This window comes from Talpa europaea, assembly GCF_964194135.1.
Source record: "Talpa europaea genome assembly, chromosome: 1".
In the NCBI taxonomy this organism is placed as follows: domain Eukaryota; kingdom Metazoa; phylum Chordata; class Mammalia; order Eulipotyphla; family Talpidae; genus Talpa; species Talpa europaea.
Window position 1 is genome coordinate 71,049,489 of NC_140073.1, and position 23,414 is coordinate 71,072,902.

Sequence of the window (23,414 nt, forward strand, 5' to 3'; positions counted from 1 at the left end):
CAATTGTATGGGGAATATAAAAATAAAATTTATTATTTAAAAAAAAAAGAAAGACTTGAGACACAATGATGGGTACAGAAGACAGACACAGAAAGTCATATATATATATATATATATATATATATATATATATATAGGACTTTATGCATAAATAAATCTTTTTTTTAAGACTTATTAATTTATACAAGAACCAGGGTACAGGCCAGATGTGCGGGAAGGTGAGAGGATTCACCAGAGACAGAGTGTGGAGCAGAATAGGCAGACTGACGAAATACACTGCTGAGGGAAGCAGTGGGTGAGACAGGAAAGGTCTGCCACTCGATGTGGGTATCTCGCTGGCCAGCCAGGGGATCGAACCCACACTGCAGAGGCTGTGGACAGCCTCACAGTGCTGCGTGTAACTGCCTGTGCCACCAGGGAGGCCCAAATAAATAAAACTTTAAAAATTTTAAATAAAGTGAAAAAATAAACTTCTGTCACAAGTACTCAGCAACTACATGTAGCTATTGAGACATGACACAGAGGCATTGTAGTTATACTGGACAGCACAGATTACAGAAAGTTCTGTTAGATGTACTATCATAAGAAAAAGATATCAGATTGGTATCAGACATTTTGTCAGAAACATGTTAGGCCAGGAAACAATAGATAAACATATTTAAGGCATTAAAGCAAACAAATATGAGTTTAGGATTTTATTTCTTGCAAAATTGACCTTCAAGTATAAAGACCAGGAACTGTTATGAATTTGTAAAAACTCAGGGGATACAAATCACATGAGCCCTGCCTCTAAAACCTACCAATGTTTGAGTTTCAGACAACTGAAATGACTGGACTTAAATCAACACAAGGGCTAACAGTGAGCATTAATATATATCTGCCTGTAAATTTAAGACTGAATCATGGTTATAAGGAATATGGTATAGTATGTAGCGGCTGTATGTTCTAATAATGTAGACACAGTATATTCATTTAAAAAAAAAAACTTCACTGATACTAGGTAATGCCATGAACCAGACTCAACTCCTGCAGTTGAACAGGAAGCCAGTGATGAAGAAAAGAACTGTGAAGCCTTCTTTTTGGCAAGAGGGGCAGGTGGTGCAGCAGGTTGAGCGCAGCTCTGTGAAGCTGTCCGTAGCCTCTGGAGCGCCGGTTCGATTCCGGGCTGGCGGTGGAGATTCCCACATGGCGTAGCAGACCTCTCCTGTTGCTCCCCTCAGCAGTATATTTCAGTCAGTCTGCCTGTTCTGTTCCCCACTTTGTCACTGGTGAATCCTCTCACCCTCCTGCGCCTCTGGCTTGTACCCCAGCTATTGTATAAATTAAAAAAAAAAAGTCTTAAAAAATACAGTTTATTTGCAATTTATTTGTTGAAAAAGTAGGGATATTTGTCCTGTAGAGCATTCCTTAGTCCAAATTTCACACATATCTTTACGTTAAAATCTACTTTTGTGTCTTTCAAGGGTGCTTTATAGTTTTCTCTTATAGATTTTGGAAATTTACTCTAGAAATTTCTTTTTCTTTATAATTTCTTAAAAGGAATTTTTATTCTTTTTTTTTAAAGATTTATTTATTTATGCATGCAAGAACTGGGGTACAGGCCAGAGGTGTGAGGCCTAAGAGGATTCACCAGAGACAGAGTGGGGACCAGAGCAGGCAGACTGACTGAAACACACTCCTGAGGGGAGCAGTGGGCGAGACAGGAGAGGTCTGCTGCACCATGTGGGTAGCTCCCTGGCTGGCCTAGGATCAAACTTGTGCTGCAGAGGCTGCGAATTTCTTCATAGTGCTGTGCTTAATCCCTTGCACCATGAGGGAGGCCCTTCAATAACATTTTTTTAAAATCAGGATGCCAAAAATATTTTTTAATAAAGTCCAATGGGAAAAAAAAAGTCCAATGATTTTACTAGCATCTATATTGATATTGGCCATATAGGTTACTTTCCTAGGACTGTGGTGTGCTCATCCACTATGTAGCCACAAATTTCTTTGATTTCAGGGATAGTTTCTTGAATTATGCCTTTTTTTCATTATCTTCTATTTCTTTTTATGCACTTCTTGAAAAGTTCTTTACTATATATGTGTTAATGCTTCCTTTCCTTTATTTTATTGCTACCACTTTTTGGAATCCTTTTTCTCTCTTTTTAAGAATTTTAAAACACATCTTTCCACCACCAGTTTATCTAAAAGCTTTATTGTGTTTGTTCTTTTTTATGTTTCTCCAATTTCTATTATGTCAAAATTACTTTCTGTTTTTTTTTTTTAATTAATTTATTTATTTATACAAGCACTGGGTACAGTCAGAAGCGCGGGAGGGTGAGAGAATTCACCAGAGCCAGAGCAGGGAACAGAACAGGCAGGCTGACGAAATACACTGCTGAGGGGAGCAGTGGGCAGCAGGAGGGGTCTATGTGCCATGTGAGACCCTCGCCCGGGCCGGGAATCGAACCGGCGCTGGAGAGGCTGTGGGCAGCTTTGCAGCCAGCGTTTAACTGCTGCGCCACCGGGGAGGCCCCACTTTCTGTTTTTTTTTTCCTATAACATACTCATTTTCATCACTTCTCTTTTCAAATATTCATAATCTCTGATCTCATTTGGAAGGTTTTCTAATTTTAATTTACATTTTTCTTTAATATTTTAAAATCATTTTCATAATACATTTTCTTTTGCTTTTAACATTAGATTATAATGTCTTTTTATATGTGTCTTTCTGGTGTGTTTTATTCTCTGTGAGAGATATCTATTCTCCACTATTTCTACATTTTATATAAAATTATTACGCAGTCTTAAATACTCTATTTTCTTATTGTCTCAAGATAAGATTCCTGTGCAGCTAGACCAATTCTTTCACATTGCTCACTTTTTATATACAATGCATTTTGCTTATTTAAACACAGAAATGTGTGCTAGATTAGCTTTTCTGGCTCCATTCCTACGCAGCTCATCTTATGTTGTTTTCACAGTGATTGAAAACATGGGCTCACACTTTCTGAGAGTTTCCTACTCTCCCTCTCTCCTTTTATCTTCACCTTCTTTTTCCTTTGCTTCAATTGTCTGTGTCCTACTCAGTTTGGCTTCTCTTACTATGTATCTTTTCAACATATCTTTGTTTTGTAAAAGAGATGTGATTTAGTTAATTTTATATTTATGGAGCCCATACTACTTCAGCACCATCTCTTCTCTCATATCATGGTCCCATTGCATTTACCTTCAAAAGCTTCCTGGTTTTTGTGTTCTTTGGGTAGATGCTTCGGAGTGGAATTGCTGGGTCATATGGTAGCTCCATTTTAGTAGACTGAGGAACCTCCAGACAGCTTTCCATAGTGGTTGGACCAGTTTGCACTCCCACCAGCAGTGTAGGAGAGTTCCTTTTTCACCACATCCTCGCCAACATTTGCTGTTGCTTGATTCAAAAAAACTCCTGTACCCCTATGTTTACTGCAACACTATTTACAATAGGTAAAACCTGGAAACAACCCAAATGCTCAAAAATAGATGACTGAATCAAGAAGATGTGGTACATACACACAATGGAATATTATTCAGCAATCAAAAAAGATAAACTCATGCCATTCATAGCAATGTGAATGGAATGAGAAAAAAGAAAAATATTGGATGGTTTCACTAATAGCAGGAACATAGGGGAACCAAATAAGACATCAGTGTAAAAAAAAATAACAGTACAAAACACAACAAAGCAAAAACGGTCAATTATAAACCAGAGACATACTGTAGGGGAGGGGGAGGGAGAGGGATCAGAGGGAGGGAGGGAGGAGCACAGGGGACTGAGGTGATGGTGCACGGGTGCCTTGGGGAAGGAGACTATGGGGACTACACCTGAGGGTGGGGGGAAGCAAATATTGTTTAAAAATGAACAATGATATAAAAAGATTAAAAATTAATATTAATAAATAAATAAAATTTCAAAAAAAAGAAAAAACAAACAAACAAAAAACCCCAAAACTTCCCAGTTTTGATTGCTCTTCTGGATTGGCCTGTAGTGCTTTCCAGTTAGTTTGTATTAGTGACTTTGGGGTATTCTGTCCTTATGGCCACCAGAAGACCAGTTGCTCCCTATTTCCTTCTGTACAGATGTGGATACAATGCAGTTCTTGTTACTACCAGTAGGTTATTCCCTCACACTCATATTAGGTGACTCCTGGGGAGACCTTGTCACCCAACTTTGTTGTAGATATTGCCAATGGTCTTCAGTTTTGTTATCATAATTACTCTATTTATATGGGAAGATTCAAAAACACCACTTCCATCTTCCAAGAATTCCATTGTGTGTTCATTTTTTATTTGTTTGCATAATTCTACTAGAGACATTTTTAACTGCTCACCAGTAAGAACTGGGACTGATACAAATGTTTTAATTGACTTAAAGTACAAAAAGAGAGGCGCATGTCTCCCACATAAAGTGGTCTCAGACTGATATTAGTCCCATATCCAAGAAAGGGGAGGCTGTTGACCTCTAGAGGCAATTATCTTACCCCCTCTGCTCTGGATCCTTGGGTGCAGCATTGCATTCTGCTCTGGGCACCAAGATTTTTAAAGCCCCTGCTCTCTGGAGTGTGTTAGGAGGAAGAGGCAAAGTGCAGTACCACTATGCAAGGAATGGTTGTGGGAACCACCAGGAACATTTAGCTGGGAGGAGACCCAGGAGCAATATAAGCTCCAGTCAAGGGGCAGACTTTATGAGGAGATAGATGTTCAATTCAAAATAAAGAAGAACATTTCTAGTCAGAGGCCGCACACACATTTGGTGGGTACAGTGTGAGGATGATACAACAGCTACCAGAGTCCCAAAATTAATTTGAAATTTTAAGATGAACTTTAGGTTTTTTTCAACTCAAAATGTCTGTAATGCTACTTATTAAGCTTGAAATACGTGCCTAGCACTGTACTAGGTGTTGTTGAGTCATGAGGTTGGTTCTGGGATCATAGAAAAGTAAATGACAGAACTTATTCTTGAAGAAGTTATTATTTAGTTGGTAAGATTTAACTCATGCATGCAGGGAATAAGCAGAGAAAAGAGTGAGCAATTGTAATTTTCTTCATTCTGCTATATGCCAGAAACTTTCTACAAACACTGTCTCATATACTCCTGACAGCAACCCTGTATCTGCTGTTATCATCTCCACTGATAGACAGGGCTTCTAGGGGTAGAGAAAATTGTCCAAGTTAGTAATCAGCTGAGCTGGGATTCAAACTCCATACCTGTGCCCTTAAACATGGCAGTGGGAAAAAACTTGAAGATTTTAAAAAACACGATGCCATATGACTATAAGAGTCAGGACTAAGGACTAAAATAAGGAAAGGACTACCATGAATTGAAGACTTCTAATCTGGCAGGCTTTCCTGAAAGCCATCTAATCTCATCCTCAAATAAACAGTAAGAGGCACGTTTCATTAGCTTAAAATATCAGTCAAGAAACAGAAACCACACCCATTAATTTCACAAAGAGAAATTAATAGAAAAAGTGTTAGCTGGGGTTTTTTTTTTTAAGTAACTGAAAAGGCAAGAAGAAAACTTGCATAACTGCTAGGGCTGTGGGAATGAGGGCAAAGCTAAGAATTATTAAAACTTGAGAGCCTGGAGGAGAGGCCCACAGAGCAGAAGCTCAGTCCTCCAGGAGTTGGGAGGGGAAGATGCTGTTCTTCTGGGGCTCGTGTCTCTGGGATACAGCACCAAGAGGCTGTTACTAAGAAAGTTCTGGGTTCCATTGCTGCTGCAGGGAGAAATTGCTTCAGTCAGGTTCAGAAGTGCTACTGGAGAAATGCACATAGGAACAGAAAGCAGAGGAAGGGCAAGCACTGAAGTCTCCATCTAGCGCCCCCTGTTGGTGGAGCCTAGTAGAGCCAGCCTGCATTGCAGAAATTGGTTGCAGAGTCCCAGGCCCAGTTTCTTATGCAGAGGATGGGGCGGGGGTGGGGTGGTGGTGGTGGTGGTGATGTTTTGGTAGTGAGGAAATGAAGTCATAAAGAACTGAAGCAGTATACTTCATGTCTCAGGACTAGGAAACCACACAGATTCCATGACCCCCTCCCTGCCCCAGCCTTCAGCTTTATTCAGGGGGTGGCTGCTTTTATGGCCACTTTGCTCATTTCCAAGGTTGTTCTGTGGCCAACCTAGCCTTCTGTCACTTTCCTGCCCTTGACAGAAGCTCTTACCTTAATGGCCAGCACAAGCTCACATGTGAACCTGGAGCTCAGGCATGCTTTCAGGAGCCCCGAGAACACTCCCTGTGTCCTCCCCACCCCAGAATCTCTCCTGACACATTCCCTGGCTTGGCTTGGCCCCCCTGTTCTGGCAGGCCCAACCTGGCAGTGAAAACTGCCAAGCAACCATTCAGCCTGCCTTGATGCTGGGAACAAAGAGACCAGTTTAGCCCAAGCTGTCACCTGCCTCAGAGGCCTTAGGCTCCATGGCTGGGGCAAACTTTGGTGGCAGTTTCCCAGAAAACAGGCCTGGAGGGGTGCTCAGACATGCTTGGCCCATGTTCTGAGGGAAGGGAGAGCTGTTCTAAGGGACAGGGAGTACTGCTGTGGGTGGTGGGCTTGGGGGTGGGGGTGGGGCGGCATGACAGTGTACCTATTCTTTGCAGTCACCCCACCCCCCAAAAGAGTTACTTAGTGCAGACTGTGTGCCAGGCACAGCCACTGAAAATGCAGTGGTTGTGAAAGGAGCAGCTTCTCAGACTTATGGTCAAGTGCAGTATACAGAACAATGCTGAGTAAGGAAATGAGACAAATCTGAACTTCATGCTCTCCTGGGTGTGCAAAAAATGAAACTTCAGCTTTTTATAATTCACATTTATTTTGTTTTGATACTTTTATTCTATTGAGGGAGCAAATTCCTTAATGAATCACAGTTAGTTTGGGATTTCTTTTTCTGGGGTTATGTCTAGGTTCTGTAGCTCCGTGAATACCTTATGGTGTGGGGGCCTTGGGGGACGGCCACAGTCTGGGGCCTCTGTTCAGAGTCCTTCCTGGGCTCTGTACCTCCTCAAGCTCTGTCCAGGAAGCAGCGCACCAGGTCCTTCCCAGAGACCTTCCCTGCACCAGTTCTCCTCTGTGTCTTGGTGAATATCCCAGAAGTACAGTTTTACACACAGGCACATAAACTCCTCCCTACAAAATATATCAGAGCTGTGAAGGAAATGAAGCGGGCACTTTGAGGGACAGGGAACATGTTTTAGGAAGAGCCCCCTGAGGAGGTCATGTTGTAGCTGAGACCTAAAAAAGACCAGGAAAGAGCTGGAAAGATCAAGTGGACAGAAAACATGTGAAGACGTGGAGATAGGCGTGGGGCCCGTGGGCTGAAGAGCCATAGCAGCTGTTGTGAAGGAGTCTGACCCACTGTCTGCTGGTGAAGTTATTTGGGGTCCACCCAATGAGATTTTCCTCTGGGCATCCCCAAGAGGGGCTCTGACCTCGAGGAATAGCTGTATGCACCGTGGCCATTCTGAGGCTGCACAGGCTGCGGAAGTGCTACAAGTTCACAGCTCACACAAGAGCTTCAAGTCATCTGCTGGCAACCATCTTCCCAGACCCTGGGACGGGGTCTCCTCATCTGTGAGGAGATGAGGAGAGAGTATCCCCAGGGAGAAAGTATCCCAGATTCCCATCCCTATACCTGAGTGCCCCCTGGTGAGGCTGGCCAGGCTTATTTTTCTGCAACCATCCCAGGACGGGTAGGTTCACCATCACTTCTAGCGATTTGAAAGAAAATCCTGGAGACCTTGGCATCATTTTCACAGGTTTTAATGTCAAACAGGGGAAACAAGACAGCAGAGAGACAGCAATTTGAGCCTCCCTGTAAGTCACTATACACTCTTTTCACTGGGCTTTCTCTGGTGTCCTCGTGGCCTCTGCTCATAGCCATCACATATCCTCTCATGGCTATGCTTCTGGCATAGCCGTCTGAGTAGCACCGCCCCTCTATCCCTGAGCTCTAGGCTCAGGTGTGCACCCTTGCACATGCGCACACAATCATGCTCAGGTGTCCAAAGTCAGGCATGCGTGCCCCACACCCACACCCTTTACATTAACAAGATCAAGGCCGCAGGTGATAACCACCAAGGATAATAGCATAAAAAGACTGACCAACTTCATTTACCCCACACTTACCTTCTTCACTCCCCTCTTGCCTTGGACCTGTCTCTCTGTGACCCCAACCCCAGTCTCCTCCATGTTCCTTTCACTTTCATCACTTTTAGGGGGATGAGGCAATTAAAAACAATGAAAACTTCCACACTTAAAGTGTGAGGGGATTTGATTTGTTGTCCCTCCCAGGAACTTCCTCATTTTTAAAAAGATAGCTGAACTCAAAAGAATGGTGGAATCTGGGGCATTAAGTCAGGCAGAAACTCTCTTTAGTCCTTTCATCTGTATCCTGCAGGCCTCCTCTGCACACACACATATGCACACACGCGTGCTTGCACACTCAGTAGTCCCTTTTCTCCCCCGACTCCCTCCTGGAGGCATCTCCCCACTAGCAGAAATGTGGCTGAGCAGACCATACACCAGGACATGCCCACTCCTTTGTTTCCTGAAAGGAAGCCACAGGCTTGAAAGTCAGATAAGAGGCAGCCAGGGAGCAGACATGGGGCCAGGCACTAAATCTATTTCTCGTTCATCCTAACCAAGGCCTATTTAAGTAGGTATTATTATCATTCCCATTTTACAGATGTGGATATAGAAGTTCAGAGATACTGACAGTGCAGACTCTCTCAGGCCCCAAATTCCTTTCTCCACTGTCACGGTATGTGGCCTCACTGTGTGTCCTGGGCCACAGAGGGTCCAGATCTGGGAAGGATGTGGCAGCAGGGCTCCATGTTCTTCTAGGACAAACTATGAATGATTTTTAGAACCTGGGCTTAATTCGGGGCCTGACCTCCTAGAGCAGATGTCATGTTTGCTGCATTCTGACAGCTCCCAGGTGTTCAGTGACAGCCTGGTGGAAACAAGCAAGCTGGGGGAATAGGCCCTTGGCCAAGGCATCTGAACCAACTGAAAATGGAAAGGACTCAAGTCTGTGGTTTTTTTGATGCATGAGTGGGCAGAGCTGGGGGAGCAGCCGACAAACCAGGGTTGGGATGGGGGTGAGGTAAGTAGCACCTGGGCAGAGTCCACCTGACTCTCAGGGGAGGACGGTGACCCCCGCTTCTTACCTACCCTGTGCCCTTGTGACTTCCCTCTGCCCCCACCATGGATGGCAAAGCTAGAGGGGGACAAAATCCTCTCAGTTCCAATACCTTTGTTGCAGACATGATTAAAGAAAGCTGGTCTGCAACCCCCAGGCACAATCCCTCTCAGGTTTGCAATCTAGAAGATCCCCAGCTTGCTAAGTAAGGGGTTAAGAGCATCAGCAAAATGTCAAGAACCATGTACTTTTTAAAAAATTACTTTATCTTATGCTTTTTTACATCATTTTTCATTTTTGTACTATGTGTGCATTTTCATCTCGGTTATGGTCCTTGTGAAATTCCCACCACCCATTCTCCCGCGAACCATAGCCATTGTCCCTTGTGCTCTTCCCATGCCTTTTTTGATCCTACTCCCATCTCCCCCCCATAGAATGTCTCTGAAGAACCACATACTTTTGGTACATGTAGCTTTAGAGAATATATGACGAAGTAAATAAAACCTGGCATATAGATTTTTAAAATGAGTTGATACCTCTTCACTAAAATAGCATTCAACTACTTTGGCTGGAAAAAATAGCAGTGAGTAAATGGTTTGATCTTATTTTTTCAGACTGGAGACAATTTGGGGAGCAAACATCGATTCACAGGCCATTAGCAACATCTGGGTTCCCCTTCCACAGGAAAGCCTCTCTCCATGCTATGTGATGTCCCCTTAAGCCACAGCACCCCAGGTTGATGGCCCATAAGCCAGGAGGTTTGGATTTGGGAGTTCTGGTGACATATCTCCCTGAGCTCTTGTGCAGCCTTAGCCACACAGCACTCCCGTGTGCTGCAGTTTCCTCATTCTTATCTGTTCCCAGAGGTGTGGCAATGGAGTGACATACTGGCCAGGAACATGTGACTGGGAAGACACAAGCCCGTGGCATCAGGAACTTATTGTTCCAGATGAGAACACATCATATGTCTCCTTCCCCTCCCCACATCATTATTAAACCTTCAGAGTTGGAAGGGGAAGGAGAAAAGCAAAGGCCACTCACAGAAGAAACTCCATGGCTGGGATATGTTTGCCTTGACTTTCCCAGAACTTTATTAGGGAGAAAGTCAGTCACATATCAGTCACTTTCCTGAAATTTGGGCTGTTAGGCTTTCTTTTCTACTTTCTGAAGTGCGGTCAGGCCCCAGGCACTTATTTAGATCAGATAGTTAAATTACCCAGAGCCACAGGAAGCTGATGGAGGCAGAAGATGAAGCAGAAGACTCAGGTTAACCTCTCTCCCTTATTTCTCCATTCACTCCATTACCAAGCTATCCAGTATCTTTCCTGCTTCTCGTTCTGGGCTGGCTGTGTACTCAATGTGGAGAATGCAAAGTATTTCAAGACCTATTCCTGTCACCATAGATTCTCTATCTGGTGTGGACCCAGACATGCCCATAGCTGATGATATGCAGAGCAATAAATGTTATGATCAAGTGAGGCATGGGAACTGTAGGAGTGGAAGGGAAGAGTAACACCCAGACAACAGCAGAGAGGGCCTCCTGGTGGAATTTACAGTGCAACTCCCCATAAAGGATGCATGTGGTTCAAGACATGGGTGCAGGAAGAGCATGAAGGTAGGAAGTAGCAGGAGGAACTGAGGCTTTGCTCATAAGCTGGGCTTTCCTTTGGGCTGTGGCCTTGTCTCACACAATGGAGTCTTCTCAGATTGAAAGGCCAGTGTCAGAGCAGACCATAGTCCTCAGACATATAGCCAGTGGGCCATGGCTTCTTGTAATTTACTTCCTCAGAAAAACAGGTAGGAGTACCCTAGTTGGAGCAGAATGACTTTAAAACGTCAACAATTGGCGATCTTAGAGCCCCCCCTCTCCTTTCTATTTTGTGCTTTTTTTTTGCTCTCCTTCAAAGAATCAACAATTGAAAATTTTTCAGAGATTGTATCTATCATTCATTCTTCTGCTTAAGAAACTTTGTGGTACTTTTGTTTCCGTCAAGATGAAGAAACAAGAAGCAGATCTATCAAAATGCCTAAAAAAATCTGATAAAATACTTGAAACAATAGTTTTAAAGACAATGAATATCAGTGAACAGAGGTCAGTGATTTCTTATAAAGGGGAAACAAGTGAGCTATGCCCTATACCTGCACCTGTTTACCACATTAAGAGAATGTCCAGGCCATAATGCAAAGATAAGGAATCTAGAGAGAGTCTGCAGGACCCCCTGAATCAAGATGGAGGTGAGAGTTCAGGGAAATCAAGTTCACAAGACAGAGCAGCAGTCTAGAGAGAGCTACACAGAGAGAGAGTGCCATAGGTATGTGCAGAGGGTCTGCCTTGTGTTTTCAGCAGAGTAATGAATGCTTTTGGGGAAATGATCCCAGCTCAGGGAACAAAGTTAAAACAGTACCCTCAGGGGATACACATAAGTTCAGGAATAGTACTTGCTCAGGAATAGTACATGCGGAATGGAAAACCTCACAATTTACAACCTATTGGGTACAGCTCTCAGAAGGGCTGGCCACAGTAGTAGGGGAATACTCAGAATTCAATTAAGCATGGCTCCACCTAAAAATCATAAAAAGCAAAAAAAGCAAGACCTTACCTAAGACTGTTCTTACATTTCAGAACAAATTTCAAGAATATTTATGGGAGTATTAAAACACCCAGAACCTACAACAAAAAATGAATATTGTCAAGCATCTAATCAAATATTACCAGGCATGGAAGGAGCAGAAATGCAACCTATAATGAAGGAAAACAATTAATCAACTGAAATAAATTTAGAACCAATATTAGATATTAGAATCTATGGACAAAGATATTAAGGCAATCATTATAACTGTCTTTGGTTATATATTCAAAATGTTCAATAACTTTGAAAAGTTAATTAGAGATATAATGGGTATAAGAAGATCCAAATTAAGCTGTGGAAATAAAACTGCGATGTGGGAGATATTTAAAAAAAGAAAAAAGCAACAGTGGATGGGATTAGCGACAGATTAGGTATTGGAGAAAAAGGGATTAGTGAATGTGAAGACAGCAAAAGAAACTACACAAAAGGAAACAGAAAGAAAAGTAAAAAATGAAAAGATCATCATTGTCCTAGTAGGACAACTTCAAGTAGTCTAACATAACTGCAGTTGAGGTCACCAAAGGAAAGGAAAGGAACATGAAAAATTTTATCAAATAACAGTTAAGGAATTTCAAAGCTTGATTAAAACTCTAATTTTACTAAGCCAAGAACCTCAATAAACCTCCAATACAAAAAATAGAAGCAAAACCACAAAAATGTAAGTCATAGTGAGGCCTCCCTGGTGGCGCCGGGGTTAAGTCTCAGCACTACAAGCTGTCTCCAGCCACTGCAGCCTGAGTTTGATCCCGCCCAGGAGCTACCCACACAGCACAGCAGACCTCTCCTGTCTAGCCCAATTTATGACATAGGTATAAAAATATTTGACAGTGAAATGAAATCTGGGAGCCTGCAGTCTGTATGTTACGTAAGCTAAGTATGGCTTTTTTTAAAAAAATGATTGTTAAAAAAAAGGAAGGAAAAAAGGATTCAGAGAAGGAAGATGAACATGTGACAGAGGCTGTATTTAGTCCCTTAGCCTAAAATATTTACTTTGGGCCTCCCCGGTGGCGCAGCGGTTGAGCGCTGGGTTGCGAAGCTGCCCGCGGCCTCTGCGGGGCCGGTTCGATCCCCGGCTGCTCCCCGGCCACCGGAGGAGGGTCCCACATGGCGCGCAGACCTCTCCTGCCGCCCGCTGCTCCCCTCAGCAGTGTACTTCGGTCCTTCTGCCTGCTCTGCTCCCCGCTCTGGCTCTGGTGAATTCTCTCACCCTCCCGCGCTTCTGACTGTACCCAGTGCATGTATAAACAAAACAAACAAACAAACAAATAAATAAATAAATAAATAAAACGTGCCTCTATTAAAAAAAATCTTTAAAAAAAATATTTACTTTACCATTTGGCCTTTGACAGGAGTTTGCCCACTCATCCTGCTGTGTGCAGGCATGGCAGTTCTCTAGCTCAGAGTCCTCACCTCTTTTTCAGTTCATTGCACACATGGCTAATCATGACCATGCTCTTTCCTAAGTAAACTCCAGGCACCCATTCAAAGTCAATCTGAGTTGGCATGTGAGGTGAAATCTATTTGCCATCCGTAGATTCTAGACATGACTGAATTTTTTGATCTTCAGGCCAAATGACATAGAATCTAGTTATATTCAGATTAAGTGTTTAGTATGAGGGTTACACCCAGGAACCTTACAACTCACTTAAGAAAAGTGAATAGAGAAAGGGATATTAGTGCAATCATAAAGACCAAGAAGTCTTTCTTTATGTGCCAATCCTCCTGGGGTAGAGGCAGTACTCTCTAATCCATGATTAACTAAGAACCTACTATATTAATACTTACCTTTAGCTCGAAGGACTCCTTTAAACAAGGTTCTCTGTGCTTGACTGTGATCTGTGAGATTATCATCTTCCTTTGGAATAGAAATTATGGACAAATTAAAGACAATATCACTTGTCACTAAACTGGCTGATTCTAGGTGCTATGAAGGTGGATGCAGGAATGAAGTAATAGCTGAGAAGTAGGACTTACTGAAGTTAATAGTTGTTTGCAAGATGTAGTTCAAATATTATCCCCACAACAAATATAGAACACACCCACGCACCATCCACATTCACCTCTCACGACATCTAAAATATTTTCACTGGAGGTCTTTCATTTACATTGGCATTCTTATATTTTTAAGATTTATTTATTCATATAAGAACTGGGGTGTAGGCCAGAGGTGTGGGAGGTGAGAGGATACACCAGAGAGAGTGGGGAGGAGAACAGGTAAATCTACTGAAATACACTGCTGAGGGGAACAGCCGGCGAGACAGGAGAGGTCTGCTACGCCATGAGGGTCAGCTCTCTGGCTGGCTGGGGATCAAACTCATGCTGTAGTGGCTGACAATAGCTTGATAGCACTGTATCTTTAACCCCTTTACCACCAGGGAGGCCCCTACTTTGGAATTCTTTAACTGTGATAATAATAGCTGATTCGTATCAAATGAAAATTACATGCCAGAATTTTCACATATAAGTTCTACTCTTTATAACAATTCTAATAACAATTCTAATAATTATAAGTTAGAGTCTATTATTCCCATTTTATAGAGGAAGGAATTGAGGTTAATTGTTCATGCAATGGGGTCAAAGTCACATTAACTATAAATACCTGAATAAAATCTTATTCCCAAGTCAGCATGGGGCCAAAGCACCGATTTCTCCCTCACTGGCTGCTGGAACAAGGAATGGGGCACTGAGGGGAATCTGAACAGACCCAAGTTCCTACTCTGCAAGCTGCCCAACTGGGCTAGCTGGTATCCAGAAGGCCATCAAAGGAGATTCTCAGCAAAGGCAACATCGCTCTTCACTCCAACCAAGCGGTAGACCTCCACCTACTGCAGGTTGACACAGCCAAAGATTTGGCAGAGTGTGCTGAAGTAAATCTCCTCATTGGGCTACTTTTTTTCAAGATATAATTACACCATCTGGTGTTTCCACATACTTTCCCTATTCCAAGCAGGATGATGGTGTTTGGACTTGCACAGTGCTTTGGTCAAATAAGAGATGGCCAGTGAATTTTGAGGCAAAACAAATGTGTGTCATGGAATTACCACTCATGTGGATCCAGAATTAATTTTCTCCCAGGAAACTTGATGGTTCTGAAAGACTGAGGTGTTTGGGTGCAGGTACCATTTCCTTCACCCCTCCCTTTAAAAGCAAACTGCAAAAAAACCCTTCTTGACCTTGCCTCCTACCATCAACTTCTCTGGGGAATGGTGAGACAAAGAATGTGTTAAAGTGTGGGGCAAGATAAGGGAGCGGAAAGCATTTCATTATAAAGAGGGACTGAGACACGACAAGAAAGATGTCTTGCACATAGAATATATTCCAGTTATGTGCCCTCTTCCTTTTTCTCTCAGTAAGTGCGACTAAAAAAACCCTGGGCTTTAAACATAAAACAAACCTGCAAAAACTTTGAGAGGTGGAGAGAAAGGCAGATTGGACAGGGATTTTGGGATCCAGGAAATGACAGTGACAAGCCCCTAGGTGTGTTGTTTGTTTATCTAACATATCCTGGACTGGGTGTTGGCAGAGTCAGTAACCCGAAATGTCAAGCACAGACAAAATCATTCTCAACAAAAGCTTGTTCTATTTAGTCAAAAGACTGGAAAATAGGCATTCTAGCAAAACAGAGAACTTTTATTTATTTATTTATTTTAAGATTTATTTATTTATGCATACAAGAATTGGGGTACAGGCCAGAGCTGTGGGGGGGTGAGAGGATTCACCAGAGACAGAGCGGGGAACAGAACAGGTAGACTGACTGAAATACACTGCTGAGGGGAGCAGTGGGCAAAACAGGGAGGTCTGCTGTGCCACGTGGTAGCTCCCTGGCCGGGGATCAAACTCCCACTGCAGTGGACGCAGACAGCTTTATAGTACTGAGACTTAACCCCTTGTGCCACCAGGGAGGCCTAGGACAGAACTTTTATTTTATTTTATTTTATTTACATCACTGTTCATTTTTAAACAATATTTGCTTCCTCCCACCCCCTCAGGTATAGTCCCCATAGTTTCCTTCCCCAATGCACCTCTGCGCCATCACCTCAGTCCCCTGTGCTCCTCCCTCCCTCCCTCTGATCCCTCTCCCTCCTCCTCCCCTGCAGGATGTCTCTGATTTATAATTGTCCTTTTTTGCTCTGTTGTGTTTTGTACAGGACAGAACTTTTAGATAATAATCACCTGACTCCATCCAAATATTATGTGGCTCCACCATCATACCCTTCAACGATGGCCATGTGGGAGCTGAGAATTTTATTTAGGCTATACTGCATCACCCAAACATCTTACTGGGGTGGTGTTAGGGAAGGCCAAGTGGGGAACTCAGAGCTTCATTCTTCCCTGACAGTAAGGAGGCACCCCTGCTGTGTCATGACAGAAGTAACAATTTGTTCCTCTCCTACTAGTCAGGGTGGTGTCAGAGGAGTTCTGATAGGGAGTCTGAGTTCTCTCACCCATAACAAGGCATCCCTCTCCCAGGTGTCAGTGGAGGTCAGGTGGTGACGCTGAACTTCATCCTCACCTGGCACTAATGAGGTAGCACCACTGCAGTCCTTTTCTGCACTGGAGCAGCATCAGAGGAAGTCTTCAAAAACATAAATAGACATTACCATAATGTACAAAATGGTGAGGGTATAATAAAACATCATTTGATATTCTAAGAAACCAGGAAAAATTCACCTTGAATGAGAACAGATGATCATCAGATACCAACACAGATGACAGATAAGCTGGAATTATCTGAAGTGAATTTTAAACCAGTTATAAAAATCCTTCAACAAGAAATTACAAGCATCGTTGAAAAATTAAAAAAATGAAGTCTCCACAAAGAAAAAAATTATCTCAGCAAACAGAAAAGTTATAAAGAATTAAATGGTCATTTCAGAAGTGAAAAGTAAAAAACACCGAAACAAAAAACGATCTGGATAGAGTCAACAAAAGAATAGAGAGAATTAACAAAAAGAACAAATGAGCTTTAAGGTAGAGCTACAGAAATCATTAGATTTGAACAACACTGAGAAAATAGACTTTAAAAAATGACAAGAGTCTCGGACTTATAACAAAAGTCTAATGTTCATGTGTTCATAGTCCCAGAGGAGAAGAGAAAATGTGTGGAACTAACTAACTGAGATAACATAAGAATTAAAGCTTTCCACAGTGACAGTAAATATTAGCAGACTAACAAGACAGATGACTGAATGGTAGAAAATATTTGCACGTCATGCATCTGTTAAGGGGTTAATATTCAAGGCACAGAAAGTACTTTCCATTTAACAACAATAAACAACCCAACTAAAAAATGGTCAGAGATCTAAATAGACACTTTTCCAATGAGGATAAAGTGAAGACCAAGAGACAAATGAAAACATGTTCATCATCACCTCTTAGCAGAGAAACGTAAATCAGAACCACAATGAAATATCATTGTGAGATATCAACCTCACCTGTGAGAAAAACTTACATTGGGGGCCTCCCTGGTGGCACAAGGGGTTGTCTCAGTACTATGAAGCTATCCGTAGCTTGAGTTAGATCCCTGGCCAGGGAGCTGACCCATATGGCACTGCAGACCTCTCCTGCCTCATCCGCTGCTCCCCTCAGCAGTGTATTTCAGTAAATCCACCTTTTCTGCTCCCCACTCCGTCTCTGGTGAATCCTCTGGTGGATCCACACCTCTGGCCAACACTCCAGTTCTTGTATGCATAAATAAATAAATCTTTTTAAAAAACTTATATCAAAGACTGCTAACAACACATGTTGGTAAGGATGTGGAGAAAGAAGAACCTGTAGACACTACTGTTGGGAATGCAAATTGGTACAATCATTTTGCAAAGTGGTATGGACCTTCCTCTAAAAAGTAAGAACTATTATATGATCCAGCTAATCCCACTTTTGGGTCTCTACACAAAGAACACGAAACCCTTAATTCAAAGAGTTACAAAGGGACTTCTGTAAAATACATTTTGTTCCCATGTCTTGGTTTTTATTTTTTTTTTTATTTTTTTTTTATTATTTATTTATTCATACAAACACGGTACAGTCAGAAGCGCGGGAGGGTGAGAGAATTCACCAGAGCCAGAGCGGGGAGCAGCGCAGGCAGAAGGACCGAGGTACACTGCTGAGGGGAGCAGCGGGCGGCAGGAGAGGTCTGCGCGCCATGTGGGACCCTCCTCTGGTGGCCGGGGAGCAGCCGGGGATCGAACCAGTGTCGCAGAGGCCACGAACAGCTTCGCAACCCAGCGCTCAACCGCTGCGCCACCGGGGAGGCCCCCCATGTCTTGGTTTTTAGACATGAAACAGTGACCCTGTAAGCGCCCACAAACCACTCTAGGGCTTTGAGTCCAGGCCCTGGGTCACTGCACCTTGCACCTGAGCTATTCTGTGTCTTCAAGATTACTTATTCGTTCTTCCATTTCATCTATTCTGCTTTCATTGCTTTTCCCAGAATTCTTTAGTTCTTCCATTAATTCTTTGATCTCCTGCATTTCTTTTACTTCCCTCTTTAGGGACTCAATTTCTTTCTTCTGACCATTGTTTTCCCTCTCTAGGGACTCAATTGCATTCTTCTGATCGTTGATTATTTTTCCCTTATCATTGTTTTCCTTTATGACTTCTGTCAGTTTTTTAATCACGGCAATTTTAAATTCTCTTTCTGGAAGGCTCAGAAATTCTTCCAAGTTATTGTCTTTGCAATCTGGGGGCTGGCTTTCTTTTTGTGGTGTGCTTTTTCTCTGGAGAGTTGCTAGGTTGCGTGTGGTTCTTCTCCTCCCTACTGTCTGTTTTCTAATTTGCCGTATGCGTTGGGACACTGTGTTGTTGGGACTGGCCGGCATCTTGGGTGGGCTTCTCTGTTCCCCTCTGGTTCTTCCAGGAGTCATCTGTCAGTTTCAAGCAGCCTTTACTGGAGAAAGGTCCCTGTTCTAAAATGCCGATGTGGGGACACACACTCCCCTGTGCGCCTGGTCTGCCCCGGCGGTGGGTTCCTGCTCCCCTCTGGGCTTGGACTGCAGGCCAGAGGGGGTCTGGCGTGGGCGAACTTCCCCCGCTCACCTCTGGCTCCTGAGGAAGCCTTCTGCAGGTAGTCTTTACTGAAGAAATGTCCCTGTTCTAAAATGGTGATGTGGGACACACTCCCTGCGCGTCTGGTCTCAGGCACACTCTTCTGCGCGCCTGGTCTGCCCCGGCTGTGGGTGCTCGCTCTCCCTGTGGGCTCAGACTACTTGTTCGGAAGGAGCCCGGTGTGGGCTAACTTCCCAGCTGGCCACTAGCTCCTTCAGTAGCCTGTGCTGGGGTCAAGTCGCTAGCACCTGAGCTATTCTGGATGAGTGGGAAAGTGGGGGTGGGGAAGCCTTGAGGAGAAGCCTTGAGGAGTCCAGGGCTGGGACATCAGGAGGCAGAAGGTTCTCAGGGAGGGGGCACCTGGGTAGGCAGGAGGAAGCTGTGAAGCTGATGGGGAAAGATGCTCCTGGCTGAGGGAATGCCATCAGCAGACGTGCCAGGCTTGGTGAGATCAGGGCATAGTAGGGCAGCGAGTCCAGACAGACTCGGGGTGGGAGCATCCATGTGGGAGAGATGGGCAAGTGCTTATTTCTGAAGGGCTTCACACTGATGTGAGGGCAGCTGAACCTTAACCTGCGAGCCCTGGGGAGCCCCTGAAGTTCGCGTGTGAGTGAGGGACACAGAGACTCTTCTCTGATTCTACCATGAGGGACTGGGCATGACAAGACTGGGGGCCCTGGGCATGGGTGGGGGCTCACAGGCCCCAGGATGCTCCAGGCCTTTCTTAGTCCCATTTACAAAATTACAAACTCTGATTTGGGATCTGGAGGTGAGCAGGCAGGCTCCAGCCTCAAGAGCGCCCCTTCTTTGAGTTACCTGCCTGGCTTCGGAGTCAGGTCTGAGGCCTGCAGTCCCAGTCAAGTTCAGGATTATTTGTAGAAAAGGCCTTTGCTGTTTAAAACCCTGGCTTCTTTCCAAGTGCGGTGGACCATGTTAAAGGGAAGTCTCTTTAGTTAGAATGAGATCTAGCTGGCTGTGGATGGAGAGCAGGAGCTGACTCTCCACTTGAAAGACAAAACTCAGGGTTTCCTGGAGTGGACAAAGCAGCTGGGGATGCCAGGATCGGGGGGGGGGGCCTGAGGCCAGCGTGGGATGAGGCCCTGGTGGAAGTGATGCAGGTGCTGACGGGGCTGGCAGACTCTGAAGGACAAGCCTCAGCCCTCTGAAGAGGCCGGTGCTCTTTGATACTCTGCCTCCCCACCACCCACAGTATCTTCAGAGCCGGGGCTGTCTCCCATGTGGTTTGAGGTGGGTCAAGCCTGAACTTGGGTCTTTGTGAACCTCATGGGTGACAAGATGGAGATGATCAGAAGGCAGAACTGACACAAATACAAGCAGGTGTTTGCAGCCCAAGGTGACCTTGAGAAGGAAGACCTTCCAGGAATTTGCAGAAAATTTTGGGAAGGCCTAGGAAAACCAGGGGGCACAGAATGGGGACCTCGAGGCTATTTGCCAACATATTTTCAGTGCTGCTTGAAAGTGTCCACATTTATTTTCAAATGAAAATATCTTCTTTGGTGACTGAACAGACACAGACCTGGGATGACCACTTGGTATAAAAGGTCTTCTCGAGTCAGGGCAGTGGCCTTAAGGCCCTCGGGACCCACAGTCTGGCCTGGGGGTGGAGTGGGATAGGGGTGGTGCTGTTGTTTTCCATTCTGGCCTAGTCCTGCTGGCTTCTGGCATTGACCAGGTCACGTTTTCCCCCCAACCCTGGGCCTGACCCAGCATAGCTCTGATGACAGAGGCACCCTGGGGCCCTAAAGCCTACTCAACAGGGATCACTTGGGGTTGGCAGAGCCCCCACAGAGCACACTAGAGCGTGGGCAGACCCTGCCCTCCCACCCCTTCCTCTGTCAGACAGGCTGCCTGAAAAAGGTGTTTGTTTCTACCCAGAATAGCATGTTCAGGCTCATTTGACTTGAACTTACCTGGCCATAGATTGACAGTTCTGATAGAGCAGAGAGGCCCATGGGGTCTGGCTGGACCAAACTGGCCCAGCGTGATTCAAAACCTGCCGGACTTGCTGTTGCACCGTCCTGGCCTCTCTCGTCCCTCTGGCTTGCTTTGGGTTATCCGAGGTCGTCTCTGCCTTTGTCTTTTTTTATCTTCCTTCTGTTTTTTTGCCATCCCATCTGCCCCTTTACTACCTACTCTTCGCCATTCTCTCTGCTCCTGTCCCCTCTTTGTGGTCTTTTCTTGGTCATTTTCTCTCTGTGTTTCTCACATTTTTTTCTCTGCCACCTCCCTCTTCCTCCTAAACCAAGCAGGTTTATTTGAAAACAAAGGGCAACTTTTCTTTCAGAAAAAAATAAGGTATTTTGTTCACAAACAAGATTCCCAGAGTCAACTTGCAGACCCTATCATTGTAAAAAAAAATGATTGGGGGACCGAAAAGAGGGGCTCTGGGATTTGGGGAGGTAGTGTTAGAAGTGGATTTGGAGGGAAGATGTTCAGAAGGGTTTTCAGTTTCCATCCTTTGAACTTGCCACTCCTCTCACCTGCACTAAGAATAAATACATAATAACATTATTAAGATCAACAAATACTGAGATGTCAGGCACACATGGCGTGAGCTGTTTTACATAAATAATGTCTCTAATCACCACAATAGTCCTACAAAATTGATTTCATTGCCCTCTTTTAGCAGATGAGGAAACCGAGGCTCAGAGGGGTCACCAGCCCCTCTGAGGCAGCCCAGCGCTGATGTGACGGACTTCACGGCTAGAAGGCTGCCAAGTGTCCATCAATTTTGCTTTAGTATTGGAGGCCTTGGGAAGGCTCTGGTACCACCTTGTCCTTTTCCAAGGAGGCGATGCAAGAGGGAGGAGCCCTGACAGGTCATTTAACCCCTCAACATGGATGGGGTGCAGTCCAGGAAAAGTAGGGAGACTTGGTGTAGGGCCATGAAATCCATGCTACATGATTAAGTCTGTCTTAGTCCATGAGGGCACAAAGGAGGAGGAAAAATATCTACACTTTTCTATTAGACTTGTCTTTATAGCCCCAGCCGAGCCTGGATGCTTATCAACTAACCTTGAGCAGAGCTACAAGGCCATTTGGAGTTGGGAGACACAAATAGAGTAGAGGAGTGTTACCTGGAGGTGAGGGGCCCACCACAGGAATTCAAAACTCTTGTATCCGAAGAAAAGCCTCTTCATGTTTCTTCATGTCAGAGCTGCCCTGGATTTGACCAATGAGCTTCAGTCAAGTATACATTTCTTTGTCCCAACCCCCTTTTCAGTCTATAAAACTTAACTCCCTTTTCTCAACCCTGGTCCCCAAATTCTACATAATCTCACTACTTTCTTAATCATTTAGGTGGACTTGAGGGAGAGCTCCTGTGTCATGGTCAATTTATTATCAATAAAGCTCCTTTCTCTTCTCAAAGCCCTGGTGGCACAATCTGGCCTGTGCACATGGAATAGAGCTGTGCTTGTGATGCCAGGAAGCCTCTTTGTTTGTTATGTGACCCCCCCACCACCCCCCACCACAAGCCTCTGCTCTTCTCTGAGCTGTTCCTTCCCTAGTGGAAAATGGGAACCCAAGAATAATCCCTTGGGGTTCTGTGGAGGGGCCTGGCTCTGGACTGGACCCTGAAAAGTAGTCTTTTTCAAACTTAAATTTCATCATCCAATTGACTTCTGCCTGAGATTTTCCTAGCTGGGAGCTAATCCTGTTTATGTAAAGGAATTAAACAAGATGATGTTTTAAAAAGAAACATCTTTGGATGTGGCCATAAGGAAGCACGGGTCACAGGGTGTGTCTGCCTCTGACATAATCAGCCAATCCCCATGACAGAGGGGAGAATTCTACTTCCCTCCAGGTTCCCTGCCTGCCAGGTCACCCTGCACATAAGCTTCTCAAGGCTGGCAGGCCGAGACTTCTAGCACCCTCAGATAAGTGTTGGCTGAACACCCACTGTGAACCAGGGTGACTGTCAGCACAGGGAAACACTTCAAAGGAGATGAAAATCCCTACATTCTGGGGTCTTACATTTTGGGGGGAAGGCAAGCAATAAACAAGGTAAGTAAATTCAATGTTTACCTGACCTTTCAAGTGGGAAAGACAAGGGGAGTAAGGCTGGGAGAGTATTGACTTCCTGGGTGGCAGGGAAGTCAGACTGCATCACCCCAGGCTAAATTCCCCTCAGGGGCACCCCACTAGGCCCAAAGGGAAGCCCAGGCTCCTCTCCCTGGGGCTCAGGCCTTTCCTGTTCTGGCCTCCAGTCACTGCATGGCTTTGCTGCTTCCACTCCCATAAACAGAAGGGCTGTGAACCACCCCCGCTCCAGGTCTCGCAGCCCTGTCTCCATTGCTTTAGAATGTGTCTGGGATTTTGCTTTAATCAATTAAGATAAGCGACACAGAGACAAACGCCTTGAAGAAGAGTTTATTACTTAAAGTTCCCAAGTGAATGGGGCATGCCACGTGATGCGGGACTCCCTTGGAGAAGCACCAGCATCAGCGGGAGGCAGCAGAAACCAAGGGAATGCATGGACTGAAGCCTCTATTACTGACAGTGGCAGAAAGTGGTGAGGTGGGGTGTCCTCTTTTGGGCAGGAAGTGTAACACAGATGTTGGCATTTG